The sequence below is a fragment of the Hyla sarda genome, chromosome 2 (genome assembly GCF_029499605.1).
Source record: "Hyla sarda isolate aHylSar1 chromosome 2, aHylSar1.hap1, whole genome shotgun sequence".
Taxonomy (NCBI): Eukaryota; Metazoa; Chordata; class Amphibia; order Anura; family Hylidae; genus Hyla; species Hyla sarda.
In genome coordinates, this window is record NC_079190.1 from 311,989,255 (window position 1) to 312,003,519 (window position 14,265).

The window sequence follows — 14,265 nt, forward strand, 5'->3', positions numbered from 1 at the left end:
GGGTGTAGCTCTGCGGTAATTTAAGGGTGTCTGTTTAACCCTTTCTACTCGTGACACCAGGGTGAGGGTTTTCTCTGTATGCTTGTCCTACCGTCACCCGTCCCAGGAGCGATAGGGAGATAGTAAATAAATGATTGTCCACAACCGGAGATTTTCATAAAACTGTCGGAACTTTTACTGCAGCTTTTATGCAGACTTAAACAGGAACAGTCCATATATGGAGTTTGACAGTTGGTGAGGACCTCATAAGTTTCTAGAGCTTAGGAGATTAATATGCGCTGTTCCACTGAATTTAGGGGATTGATATTAGGTCCAGTTGTCACGCTAGCTTTAGCGGGGATTGATAGTTAAACTCACGTTTTCGCAAGTTGCGGAATTTATAGGCTTCAGGCCTGGTCTTGTCTTTGTAAGTTGCACAGATCTCGCCTCTCCGATGATCCGGAACCCAAGAGATAATGCTGCTTGCTTTGCAGCTCAGGAGCAAGAGGACAAGAGACAAGAGAGCGAGGACAAGAGAGAGATCATTGGCTGCAGCTCCCTTATATGGGCAGGGGCTGGCCTTAAGCTCATTGGTCCATACCATATGTCAATTCTCCTTTCAAAGGATTATGGTCTGACATGTGACCTTGGAAGGTCCTTAAGCATAACCTAAAGAAGTAACACTAGTCACATGACCTAAGGTCCTGCAACACTATATATACAATTAAATATACAATTACGGATACATGTAAACATCATAAAATTAAAGAAAGAAGAGGTGAATAGGGGCTATCCCATCAAGAGGATGCTACTGGAACGAAGTAACTCTGACTTTGGGGACCACCATACAAGGTACGGTATACCATACGGTACGGGACACCACAGTAACCCATGGATTAATTAAACATAGTGTGTTGCGCCATGCCACTGAATTCCATAATAATGACTTTACAGCATTTAAAGTGACAGCTCTCGAACAAATACCTGCAAATGCACAGGGCCATTTTGAAAGTCTGAAGAAGCACAAATCATATTGGATTTTCAAAGTGAATACGCTCCATCCGTTCAATTTGAACGAAGAATTTGACAACATCTAGTATATCCCTCCCAACTAGAACCCACTCCTGAAAATCCAAAGATTCCATTAGAATGCACTCCTGAAAATCCGAACATGTACCAATTACATAAGATTAGATCTAGCATCCTTAACATCACCGTCAGTTAATACACACACAACTACAGGTCCACACCAGTCATCATCCTAAATGCAATCATTGACTAACATACATGTAATTGTTAAAATAAATATAAATCTCACTGTTAATATAGGGTCCCTATATCAGTTCCCCTCCTTACAATCATACATCCCCCACTCTTTTACAGATTTCCCTAGTAAACCTGCCCACCCACTCCCATAATGAAATTTTGGCCAATATATGTGTATATATACCACACAGAATATACATACAGTAACCCCCCGACATGCGATGGCCCCGACATATGATAAAATCGACATACGATGGACTCTCAGAGGCCATCGCATGTCGATGTCAGCATCGACATACGATTCTTTTATATGTCGTGGCCATCGCATTAACTGCTATCCGACAGCGCAAAATGCTTAAGCTGCTGTCGGATAGCAGTTTAAGCATCCCGGGCAGGTTCGCTTACCTATTCCCGCTGCTCAGGGTCCACTTTGCGATCCTCCGGCATCTTCCACATCTTCTCCAGGGTCCGGGCCTCGCTTTCCGGCGTCATTATTACGTCACTACGCATGCCGCGCCGGCGCAGCAGCGTAATAACGTCACCAGAAAGCAAGGCCCGGACCCTGCAGAAGATGCGGAAGAAGCCGGAGGATTGCGAAGAAAACACCGGAGCAGCGGGACAGCATCGGGAGCCCCTGGGACAGCATCGGGAGCGGTGAGGACCTGGTCCGGAGCAGCAGGGACAGGTGAGTACAGCTTCCTATACCGTATTTATCGGGGTATACCACGCACCGGCCTATAACACGCACCCTCATTTTACCAAGGATATTTGGGTAAAAAAAGTTTTTTACCCAAATATCCATGGTAAAATGAGGGTGCGTGTGTGCGCGTGTATACCCCGATATACCCCCAGGAAAGGCAGGGGGAGAGAGGCCGTCGCTGCCCGCTTCTCTCCCCCTGCCTTTCCTGGGGTCTAGAGCGCTGCTGTCGGCCCTTCTCACCCCCTGGTTATCGGCGCCGCTGCCCGTTCTGTCCCCCTGACTATCGGTGCCGGCGCCGATAGCCAGGGGGAGAGAAGCGGCGCCGACAGCCAGGGGGAGAGAAGGGGCAGCGGCACCCATTGCCGGCGCCGCTGCCCCGTTGCCTCCGCCCATCCCCGGTGGCATAATTACCTTGGTCGGGTCCGCGCTGCTCCAGGCCTCCGTCGTGCGTCCCCGGCGTCGTTGCTATGCGCTGAACGGCGCGGCGCATGACGTCAGTGCGCCGTGCATAGCAACGACGCTGGGGACGCACGACGGAGGCCTGGGGCAGCGCGGACCCGACTCAGGTAATTATGCCACCGGGGATGGGGGGAGGCAACACGCACACAGACTTTAGGCTAAAAATTTTAGCCTAAAAAGTGCGTGTTATACGCCGATAAATACGGTACTTTACATTGCACGGATCCCTCAACATACGATGGATTCGACCAACGATGGGTCAATTGGAACGAATTACCATCGTATGTTGAGGGACCACTGTATATGGTTGGTTAATATCAACATGCTTTCCTATAATACACTCTCCCTTCACAGATATTCCAAATACAATTAAACATTACTGCTCACTTATTACAAATATCATTGCCCACCTACTTCATATAACTACTGTCATTTTATATATTCCTCTCATACATAGTTAGTTACATAGTTACATAGTTAGTATGGTTGAAAAAAGACATACGTCCATCAAGTTCAACCAGGGAATTGAAGGGAAGGGTGTAAGGGGATAAGGGGATGTAGTTTTATAATTCTGCATAAGCATTAATGTTATTTTGTTCCAGGAATGTATCTAACCCTGTTTTAAAGCTATTAATTGTTCCTGCTGTGACCAGTTCCTGAGGTAGACTGTTCCATAAATTCACAGTTCTTATGGTAAAGAAGGCGTGTCGCCCCTTTAAACTAAACCTTTTCTTCTCCAGACGGAAGGAGTGCCCCCTCGTCCTTTGGGGGGGTTTAACCTGGAACAGTTTTTCTCCATATTTTTTGTATGGGCCATTTATATACTTATATACATTTATCATATCCCCCCTTAAACGTCTCTTCTCAAGACTAAACAATTGTAACTCCTTTAATCGCTCCTCATAGCTAAGATGCTCCATGCCCCATATTAGTTTAGTCGCACGTCTCTGCACCCTTTCCAGCTCCGCAGTGTCCCTTTTATGGAAAGGCGACCAAAACTGAACAGCATATTCCAGGTGAGGCCGTACCAATGCTTTATAAAGGGGGAGTATTATGTCCCGGTCCCTTGAGTCCATGCCTCTTTTTATACATGACAATATTTTGCCGGCCTTGGAAGCAGCAGCCTGACATTGCATGCTATTCTGTAGTCTGTGATCCACAAGTACACCCAGATCCTTCTCTACCAGTGACTCTGCCAATTTAATCCCCCTAAGACATACAACGCATGCATGTTATTAGTACCCAGATGCATAACTTTACATTTATCCACATTGAACCTCATTTGCCAAGTGGATGCCCAGACACTTAGTCTATCCAAGTCATCTTGTAACTTATGCACATCCTCTATAGACTGTACTGTGCTACAAAGCTTGGTGTCATCTGCAAAGATAGAAACAGAGCTGTAATATATCATTGATAAATAAATTAAACAACAGCGGGCCCAGTACAGAACCTTGGGGTACACCACTAATAACCGGGGACCAATCAGAGTACGAATCATTGACCACCACTCTCTGGGTACGATCCATGAGCCAGTGTTCAATCCAGTTACAAAATAAAGTTTCCAAGCCCAAAGACCTTAACTTACCTGTCAGACGTCTATGAGGGACAGTATCAAATGCTTTAGCAAAATCCAGAAACACTATATCCACAGACATTCCTCTGTCAAGGCTTCTACTCACCTCTTCATAAAAGCAAATTAGATTGGTTTGACAACTTCTATCCTTAGTCAACCCATGCTGGTTAGCACTTATAATACTATTATCCCCTATGTATTCCTGTATGTAATCCCTTATAAGTCCTGCAAACAATTTACCCACAATGCACGTTAAACTTACCGGTCTATAATTGCCTGGCGAAGACCTAGAGCCCTTCTTGAAGATTAATGTACAAACAAGGAGAGCGCTCCTAGTGTGATACCGTAATGCAAAGAGAACATGAACAAACAAGAAAACTTGCTCACCAAGTATAGTTGTACTGCGACCAAGTACAACTATGGTGAAGGCGTGAAGTGACCCTGCAACGGGCGAAGAACGGCAGCTGCTCCTGGACACACAGGTGAAGCAATTAGACGGATGCCTCCAAGGAACAGCCCAGGATAAAGGCAGCGCACAAGACTTCAAAGGTAAAATGGTTTATTTACCCGACATGCAACGCGTTTCGCTGGATAACCAGCTTCATCAGGCATGTTGAGGGTAGAGACACATAGGGTATTTATACACAACAGTTAACCCGCACATTGCTGGAATAAAAGCAATAGGCAGGAGCACATAAAACACACACATAAAAACTAGTGAAATAAAAAATTATATATATCACATACCTAAATAAAAGAAATTAGATATAAATATAAATAAAATATATAAAATATATCAATAAATTTGTAATGTATTTATAATATGATAATAGAAGGCAAGTCAAGTTACACAGCGTTCTCAATCATCTCATTTAAACCACCAGGAAAAAGGGAACCAAGTGAAAAAATCCAGTATGATTCTCTATTAATTAGAGGGCACATTACGAATCCACTGGGGATAATGGGAACTGTTGAAATCCAACAGGCTATTTATGTCCACTGGTTTAAAAAATGTTTTTGTTTTTATACGGCCATCCGAATCCTTTCTGAGTTGAAGATCAAGAAAATCAATAGAGGAAGAAGAGCAGTGTATGGTGAATTTTAAACCCCAGGTGTTCAAATTAAGAGTGTCAACAAAATCTTGTGCTTGAGAGAAAGAGCCTGTCCAAATAATGAACAGGTCATCAATATATCGCCTATAAAAGGCGACATACTGATTAAAAACAGGGGACTGTGCGATATGAGAGGACTCGAAACGCCCCATAACCAAATTAGCATAACTAGGGGCGAATCGAGTCCCCATCGCACAGCCCCTGCATTGTCTGTAAATAATGTCATTAAAACTAAAAATGTTGTGTTCTAAAATAAAAAAAATAGATTCAATAATAAACAGTGCTTGGGTGAGTGAAAAATTACCATCTGAAAGGAGAACCTCCTTTATGGCTGCTAGACCTATAGAGGTGGTAATATTAGAATAAAGTGCACAAACATCGAGTGTCAAAAACAAAAAATCAGCCGGAAAAATAATATTACTAACCTCCCTAATTAACTGTGTGGAATCTTTAAGATAGGAGGGAAGAGAAAGAACAAAAGGTTGTAAGAATAAATCTATATAATGTGATAAATTACAAGTGAGTGAACCTACACCAGAAATAATAGGACGTCCTGGAGGACAAAATAGGGATTTGTGCAACTTAGGTAGATAGTAAAAAATAGGTAAAGAGTAATTGTTTGGTAACGAAACTGGACAAAAGGATAACCCTTTTGATAATAAATAGCTCTCTTCTTATGTTTTGGCCCAAAATGAGAGCGATTTATTATCAAAAGGGTTATCCTTTTGTCCAGTTTCGTTACCAAACAATTTCCAACTATTTTTAGATTTGAATCGGTTTACACGTAAACTTACACTTAGTATACATTTTTCCCTTTTGAATAAACGTAACACTCTAGTAGAGGATCCATTGTTCGGGCAATCCAATATAAATGTCTCATCATCTCTGGATACCTTAAGGAATACTGAAATTAAGCATGTAAAAGTAACCCCCCCCCCCCCCTTCATCATTTTACCCGATCCATAATAAAGGCCCTTATGTGGATACTTTTTATCAGATTGTTTCAAAAGAACTTTGTTCTTTACGTGATAGCCATAATTTTGGCAAAATACAAGATAATTTAAGTGCTGTTTAACGACAGGCTGTAAAAAGTCTACAGGATAATTCCTCTATAATTATCCGCCCCGCTGATAAGGGGGGCGGAGTTGCAGTTTTGGATAGATCTGCGTATATTGATGAGGCCCACAGAATCCTTTCTGATAAGGAGTATTAGTGAAATTTTGGCGAACGATCCCTCCCCTAGGTATTTTGTGGAATATAAAGAGCTTATAAAAAGTGCTACTGATAATAATTTGTTAAATAAAAAAGAATGTGATTTTTTATCAGTGAAAAATTACTCTTTACCTATTTTTTACTATCTACCTAAGTTGCACAAATCCCTATTTTGTCCTCCAGGACGTCCTATTATTTCTGGTGTAGGTTCACTCACTTGTAATTTATCACATTATATAGATTTATTCTTACAACCTTTTGTTCTTTCTCTTCCCTCCTATCTTAAAGATTCCACACAGTTAATTAGGGAGGTTAGTAATATTATTTTTCCGGCTGATTTTTTTTTTTGACACTCGATGTTTGTGCACTTTATTCTAATATTACCACCTCTATAGGTCTAGCAGCCATAAAGGAGGTTCTCCTTTCAGATGGTAATTTTTCACTCACCCAAGCACTGTTTATTATTGAATCTATTTTTTTATTTTAGAACACAACATTTTTAGTTTTAATGACATTATTTACAGACAATGCAGGGGCTGTGCGATGGGGACTCGATTCGCCCCTAGTTATGCTAATTTGGTTATGGGGCGTTTCGAGTCCTCTCATATCGCACAGTCCCCTGTTTTTAATCAGTATGTCGCCTTTTATAGGCGATATATTGATGACCTGTTCATTATTTGGACAGGCTCTTTCTCTCAAGCACAAGATTTTGTTGACACTCTTAATTTGAACACCTGGGGTTTAAAATTCACCATACACTGCTCTTCTTCCTCTATTGATTTTCTTGATCTTCAACTCAGAAAGGATTCGGATGGCCGTATAAAAACAAAAACATTTTTTAAACCAGTGGACATAAATAGCCTGTTGGATTTCAACAGTTCCCATTATCCCCAGTGAATTCGTAATGTGCCCTATGGGCAATATTTGCGTATCAGAAAAAATTGTACATCTAATTCTGACTTTTTGGAACAATCGCGTATTTTACAGAATCGCTTTAGAGAGAAAAACTATCCAAAATCGATTCTAAATAAAGCTTTCAATCAGGCTAAGATACAACGACAAGAGGATTTGATAATTGATAAAACTGTTGCGAATAATATTGAGAAAGAAATTATAAATCTTACAATTGATAAATGTAAAATTGATAAATGTAAAAATAGTAAAAAATCCAATAAGAATTATAGTCACAATTTTGTCACCAATTTTAATTGCGCAGCACCCAAGATAAAAACAATACTTAATAAATATTGGTACATATTAAAAGGTGATCCGATTCTTAAAGATATTTTGTCTGACCACCCAGGTGTCACATTCCGCAGATCACAAAATCTGCGGAATCTGGTGGCCCCTAGTGATGGTCTGAAGAACAATCGTTTTGTTACATCTAATCGTGTAGGACAGGATAATGGTACCATCCCTTGTGGAAAAATGAGATGTAAATGCTGTATCATGATAGAAAAAGGTGACAATTTTGTTTGTAATATTTCGAAAAATGTCTTTCGGATTAAGGGAACGCATGATTGCAAAAGCAGCTATGCGGTTTACCTTTTATCTTGTATTTGCGGTTTGCAGTATGTGGGCCGCACCGTTCAGACGGTGCAGTCCCGCATGAATAAACATCGGTCCAATGTGGGAAGGCAATTCATGCTACACAGTGTCTCACGACATATATGTCAAATCCACTCCGGGAATTTTGACTGTCTAAAATTAAAAATCATTGAAGTTATACCATCCATTATAAAAAATCGTTTTCAAAGGCTAATTAATAGAGAATCATACTGGATTTTTTCACTTGGTTCCCTTTTTCCTGGTGGTTTAAATGAGATGATTGAGAATGCTGTGTAACTTGACTTGCCTTCTATTATCATATTATAAATACATTACAAATTTATTGATATATTTTATATATTTTATATTTTATTTATATTTATATCTAATTTCTTTTATTTAGGTATGTGATATATATAATTTTTTATTTCACTAGTTTTTATGTGTGTGTTTTATGTGCTCCTGCCTATTGCTTTTATTCCAGCAATGTGCAGGTTAACTGTTGTGTATAAATACCCTATGTGTCTCTACCCTCAACATGCCTGATGAAGCTGGTTATCCAGCGAAACGCGTTGCATGCCGGGTAAATAAACCATTTTACCTTTGAAGTCTTGTGCGCTGCCTTTATCCTGGGCTGTTCCTTGGAGGGATCCGTCTAATTGCTTCTTGAAGATTGGCACCACATTCGCCTTGTGCCAGTCCCTTGGCACAATACCAGACACCAGAGAATCTCTAAATATCATGAACAAGGGTACAGATATTACTGAACTTACCTCTCTAAGAACTCTTGGGTGTAGTCCATCTGGGCCTGGAGATTTGCTTACATTTACTTTACTTAACTTACCTTGTACCATCTCTACACTAAGCCAGTTCAGTATATTACATATACACATAAATGTGTTACCAGCACTGACCTGTCCAATGTCAGCTCCTTCTTCCATATTATATACAGAACTAAGGAACCCATTCAGTAGCTCCGCCTTCTCTTGATCGCCCGTGACAACCTCCCCATTATCATTATTAAGGGGCCCTACATGCTCTGTCCTTGGTTTTTTTGTATTTATATATCTAAAAAAATATTTAGGATTAGTTTTGCTTTCTTTGGCCACCTGTCTCTCATTGAAAATTTTTGCTGTTTTTATTACATTTTTACAGATTTTATTAAGCTCTTTGTACTGTTTAAATGTTATAGCTGACCCATCAGATTTGAATTTTTTGAAGGCTATTTTTTTGTTGTTTATTGCTCTTTTAACATCATTTGTCAGACATGTAGGATTTAGTTTTAATAGTTTATATTTGTTCCCCTTTGGTATATATTTAGCTGTATAGTTATTTAGAGTTGATTTAAAAATTTCCCATTTACCTTCTGTATCAGTATTTGACAACACCTCCCCCCAGTCTATGTCCTGTAGTGCAGCTCTCAGCCCAGGGAAATTTGCCTTTTTAAAGTTATATGTTTTTGCCTTCCCCGTCTGTCTTTGTTTTCTACATTTTAAGTCAAAAGTAACTATATTGTGGTCGCTATTACAAAGGTTTTCCCGCACAGTTATATTACCAACCAGCTCTGCATTGTTGGAAATGATCAGATCCAACAAGGCATCACTTCTTGTTGGGTCCTCCACAAACTGCCCCATAAAATTATCCTGTAATAAATTTAGGAATTGTCGCCCCTTTGTAGTTTTAGCCAGCCCCGACCCCAATCTATATCTGGATAGTTAAAATCTCCCATTATTACCACTGTACCTGCCCGGGCAGCCCTTTCTATTTGTTTATGCAGCCGACCTTCTATCTCTTCAGTGATATTAGGGGGTCTGTAGATTACACCAAATACAATTTTTTCAATATTTCCCTCCTTTTGTAATTCTAGCCACAATGATTCCACATCCTCAAAATCATCACACACTATGGCATCGTTCACACTGACTTTCATACCACTTCTAACAAACAGACAGACTCCACCACCTTTTCTGTTCATTCTATCCTTGCGAAACAATGTAAACCCCTGCAGATTAACAGCCCAGTCATGCGAGGAGTCCAGACATGTCTCAGTGACCCAAACTATATCAATATGTTCCTCCAGTATCAAGGCCTCAAGCTCCCCCATTTTATTTGCTAGGCTTCTGGCATTTGTGAACATACACTTTACATTTCCATTAAGTTTTACGCATATAGTCTCACTAATGGGATTTTCTGAGTTATTTGGGTTAATGTTATTATTTGAGTTATAAGGGCTAATTGTACTATTTAAGTTATTGGGGCTAATGGTATTTTTTGAGTTATTGGGGCTAATGGAATTTTTTGAGTTATTGGGATTACAATTTTTCGGGCTACATTTATTTTTAAGGCTGTAATGCTGACCACTTACTTCATATAACTACTGTCATATAATATATTTATACAGTAATGTTGCCCACCTACCTCATTTACTACTGTCATATAATATTTTCCTCTTACACAGTAATGTTGCTCACCTACTACTGTCATATAATATTTTCCCCCTACAGAGTAATGTTGCCCACCTACTTTAAATACTATAGCCAAAAAACATATACATACAGTACAGACCAAACGTTTGGACACACCTTCTCATTCAGAGTTTTCTTTATTTTCATGACTATGAAAATTGTAGATTTCCACTGAAGGCATCCAAACTATGAATTAACACATTTGGAATTATATACATAACAAAAAAGTGTGAAAATATGTCATATTCTAGGTTCTAGCCACCTTTTGCTTTGATTACTGCTTTGCACACTCTTGGCATTCACTTGATGAGCTTTAAGAGGTAGTCACCTGAAATGGTCTTCCAACAGTCTTGAAGAGTTCCCAGAGATGCTTAGCACTTGATGGCCCTTTTTGCCTTCACTCTGTGGTCCAGCTCACCCCAAACCATCTCGATTGGGTTCAGGTCTGGTTACTGTGGAGGCCAGGTCGTCTGGCACAGCACCCCATCACTCTCCTTCTTGGTCAAATAGCCCTTACACAGCCAGGAGGTGTGTTTGGGGTCATTGTCCTGTTGAAAAATAAATGATGGTCCAACTAAACGCAAATCGGATGGAATAGCATGACGCTGCAAGATGCTGTGGTAGCCATGATGGTTCAGTATGCCTTCACCATCACACCTCCTCCTCCACACCAGCACACATTTGAAGTGAAAACCATTTCAACAAGAGAATGCCAAGAGTGGGAAAAACAGTAATCAAAGCAAAAGGTGGCTACTTTGAAGAACCTAGAATTTGACATATTTTCAGTTGTTTCCCACTTTTTTGTTATGTCTATAATTACACGTGTTAATTCATAGTTTTGATGCCTTCAATGTGAATCTACAATTTTCATAGTCATGAAAATAAAGAAAACTCTGAATGAGAAGGTGTGTCCAAACTTTTGGTCTGTACTGTACATACATCCAATTGGCTCATATCATTAACCCAATCTCTCTCCTAAACAGCGCCACATATCTGAACCATGTATGAGCAGTTACTCACAGTGTCTGCTTGCAGCATCACCGCATGTCTGTGGATAGCTATTAATTAATGCGCGAACTAGCAACCCTTCTTCTAATACGCTCACTGCCAAACGTAGCCGGGCGCAAGCTCACTACTGTCACCTAACAGCGGAGAATGAAAACATACCCTGCACATGTTTTAGAGTGAATTTTACTTCCCCCTGCCACAGTGCGGAGTGCGGATATAATAACAGAGTGACAATACATCACTGTATACTTTTTTGTATGGTCAACAACCTGATTAAAGTTTTTAAACATCTCAAACACTGTTTACGCTGTATGCCACTCTCCTGTGTCTCCAGCAGGGGAGCTGACGTCAGACAGACATCACTTGAATCTTAGCGCCCTTTTACATTGATAAAGAGGCTAGCAAAGGCCTCAAAATGCGTTTGTTTGCTTTGGCACTTTAATAAACAGACTTTATTTAAATACATCACAGAACGTGAGTACTTCATACGGATTGCGCCGAAGACCCGTGGATTTTTTCCTGCTCTCCCTTGATATCTTTTAATCTTAGGGATTGTGAAGCCCTATTGTCTCCTCATGCTGCCGCCAGCTCCAGGCTGTGCCATTCAGCCACTATATGGTTTACTGATGCTGCTGGGCCTGGGACATTACCTACAAATATTTTATGGTAGCACTAGCTACCATAAATCTTCAATTTCAATTTTAAAATTCATCTTTAAATCTTAGGGATTGTGAAGCCCTTGTTGCGCCGGGCGCTCCGGGTTCCCGCTCCTCCCCGGAGCGCTCGCTACACTCTCGCTCCCGCAGCGCCCCGGTCAGATCCACTGACCGGGTGCGCTGCGATACCGCCTCCAGCCGGGATGCGATTCGCGATGCGGGTGGCGCCCGCTCGCGATGCGCACCCCGGCTCCCGTGCCTGACTCGCTCTCCGTCGGTCCTGTCCCGGCGCGCGCGGCCCCGCTCCCTAGGGCGCGCGCGCGCCGGGTCTCTGCGATTTGGAGGGCCACTGCGCCGCTGATTGGCGCAGTGGTTCTAATCAGTGTGTTCACCTGTGCACTCCCTGTGTATGCCTCGCTTCCCCTGCGCTCCCTCGCCGGATCTTGTTGCCATTGTGCCAGTGAAAGCGTTCCCTTGTTTGTTCCTAGCCTGTGTTCCAGACCTCCTGCCGTTGCTCCTGACTACGATCCTTGCTGCCTGCCCCGACCTTCTGCTACGTCCGACCTTGCTTCTGTCTACTCCCTTGTACCGCGCCTATCTTCAGCAGTCAGAGAGGTTGAGCCGTTGCTAGTGGATACGACCTGGTCACTACCGCCGCAGCAAGACCATCCCGCTTTGCGGCGGGCTCTGGTGAATACCAGTAGTGACTTAGAACCGGTCCACTAGCACGGTCCACGCCAATCCCTCTCTGGCACAGAGGATCCACCTCCTGCCAGCCGGCATCGTGACAGTAGATCCGGCCATGGATCCCGCTGAAGTTCCTCTGCCAGTTGTCGCCGACCTCACCACGGTGGTCGCCCAGCAGTCACAACAGATAGCGCAACAAGGCCACCAGCTGTCTCAACTGACCGTGATGCTACAGCAGCTACTACCACAGCTTCAGCAATCATCTCCTCCGCCAGCTCCTGCACCTCCTCCGCAGCGAGTGGCCGCCTCAGGCCTACGACTATCCTTGCCGGATAAATTTGATGGGGACTCTAAGTTTTGCCGTGGCTTTCTTTCACAATGTTCCCTGCACTTGGAGATGATGTCGGACCAGTTTCCTACTGAAAGGTCTAAGGTGGCTTTCGTAGTCAGCCTTCTGTCTGGAAAAGCTCTGTCATGGGCCACACCGCTCTGGGACCGCAATGACCCCGTCACTGCCTCTGTACACTCCTTCTTCTCGGAAATTCGAAGTGTCTTTGAGGAACCTGCCCGAGCTTCTTCTGCTGTGACTGCCCTGCTGAACCTGGTCCAGGGTAATTCTTCCGTTGGCGAGTACGCCGTGCAATTCCGTACTCTTGCTTCAGAACTTTCTTGGAATAATGAGGCCCTCTGCGCGACCTTTAAAAAAGGCCTATCCAGCAACATTAAAGATGTTCTGGCCGCACGAGAAATTCCTGCTAACCTACATGAACTCATTCATCTAGCCACTCGCATTGACATGCGTTTTTCCGAAAGGCGTCAGGAGCTCCGCCAGGATATGGACTTTGTTCGCACGAGGCGTTTTTTCTCCCCGGCTCCTCTCTCCTCTGGTTCTCTGCAATCCGTTCCTGTGCCTTCCGCCGTGGAGGCTATGCAAGTTGACCGGTCTCGCCTGACACCTCAAGAGAGGACACGACGCCGCATGGAGAATCTCTGCCTGTACTGTGCCGGTACCGAACACTTCCTGAAGGACTGTCCTATCCGTCCTCCCCGCCTGGAAAGACGTACGCTGACTCCGCACAAAGGTGAAACAGTCCTTGATGTCAACTCTGCTTCTCCACGTCTTACTGTGCCTGTGCGGATATCTGCCTCTACCTTCTCCACTAAGGCCTTCTTGGACTCCGGATCTGCAGGAAACTTTATTTTGGCCTCTCTCATCAACAGGTTCAACATCCCAGTGACCAGTCTCGCCAGACCTCTCTACATCAATTGCGTTAACAATGAAAGATTGGACTGTGCCGTGCGTTACCGCACGGAACCCCTCCTAATGTGCATCGGACCTCACCACGAAAAAATTGAGTTTTTGGTCCTCTCCAATTGCACTTCCGAAATTCTCCTTGGACTACCCTGGCTTCAACACCATTCCCCAACCCTGGATTGGTCCACAGGGGAGATCAAGAGTTGGGGTCCCTCTTGTTTCAAGGACTGCCTTAAACAGGTTACCAGTACTCCTTGCCGTGACCCTGTGGTTCCCCCTGTAACCGGTCTCCCTAAGGCCTATATGGACTTTGCGGATGTTTTTTGCAAAAAACAAGCTGAG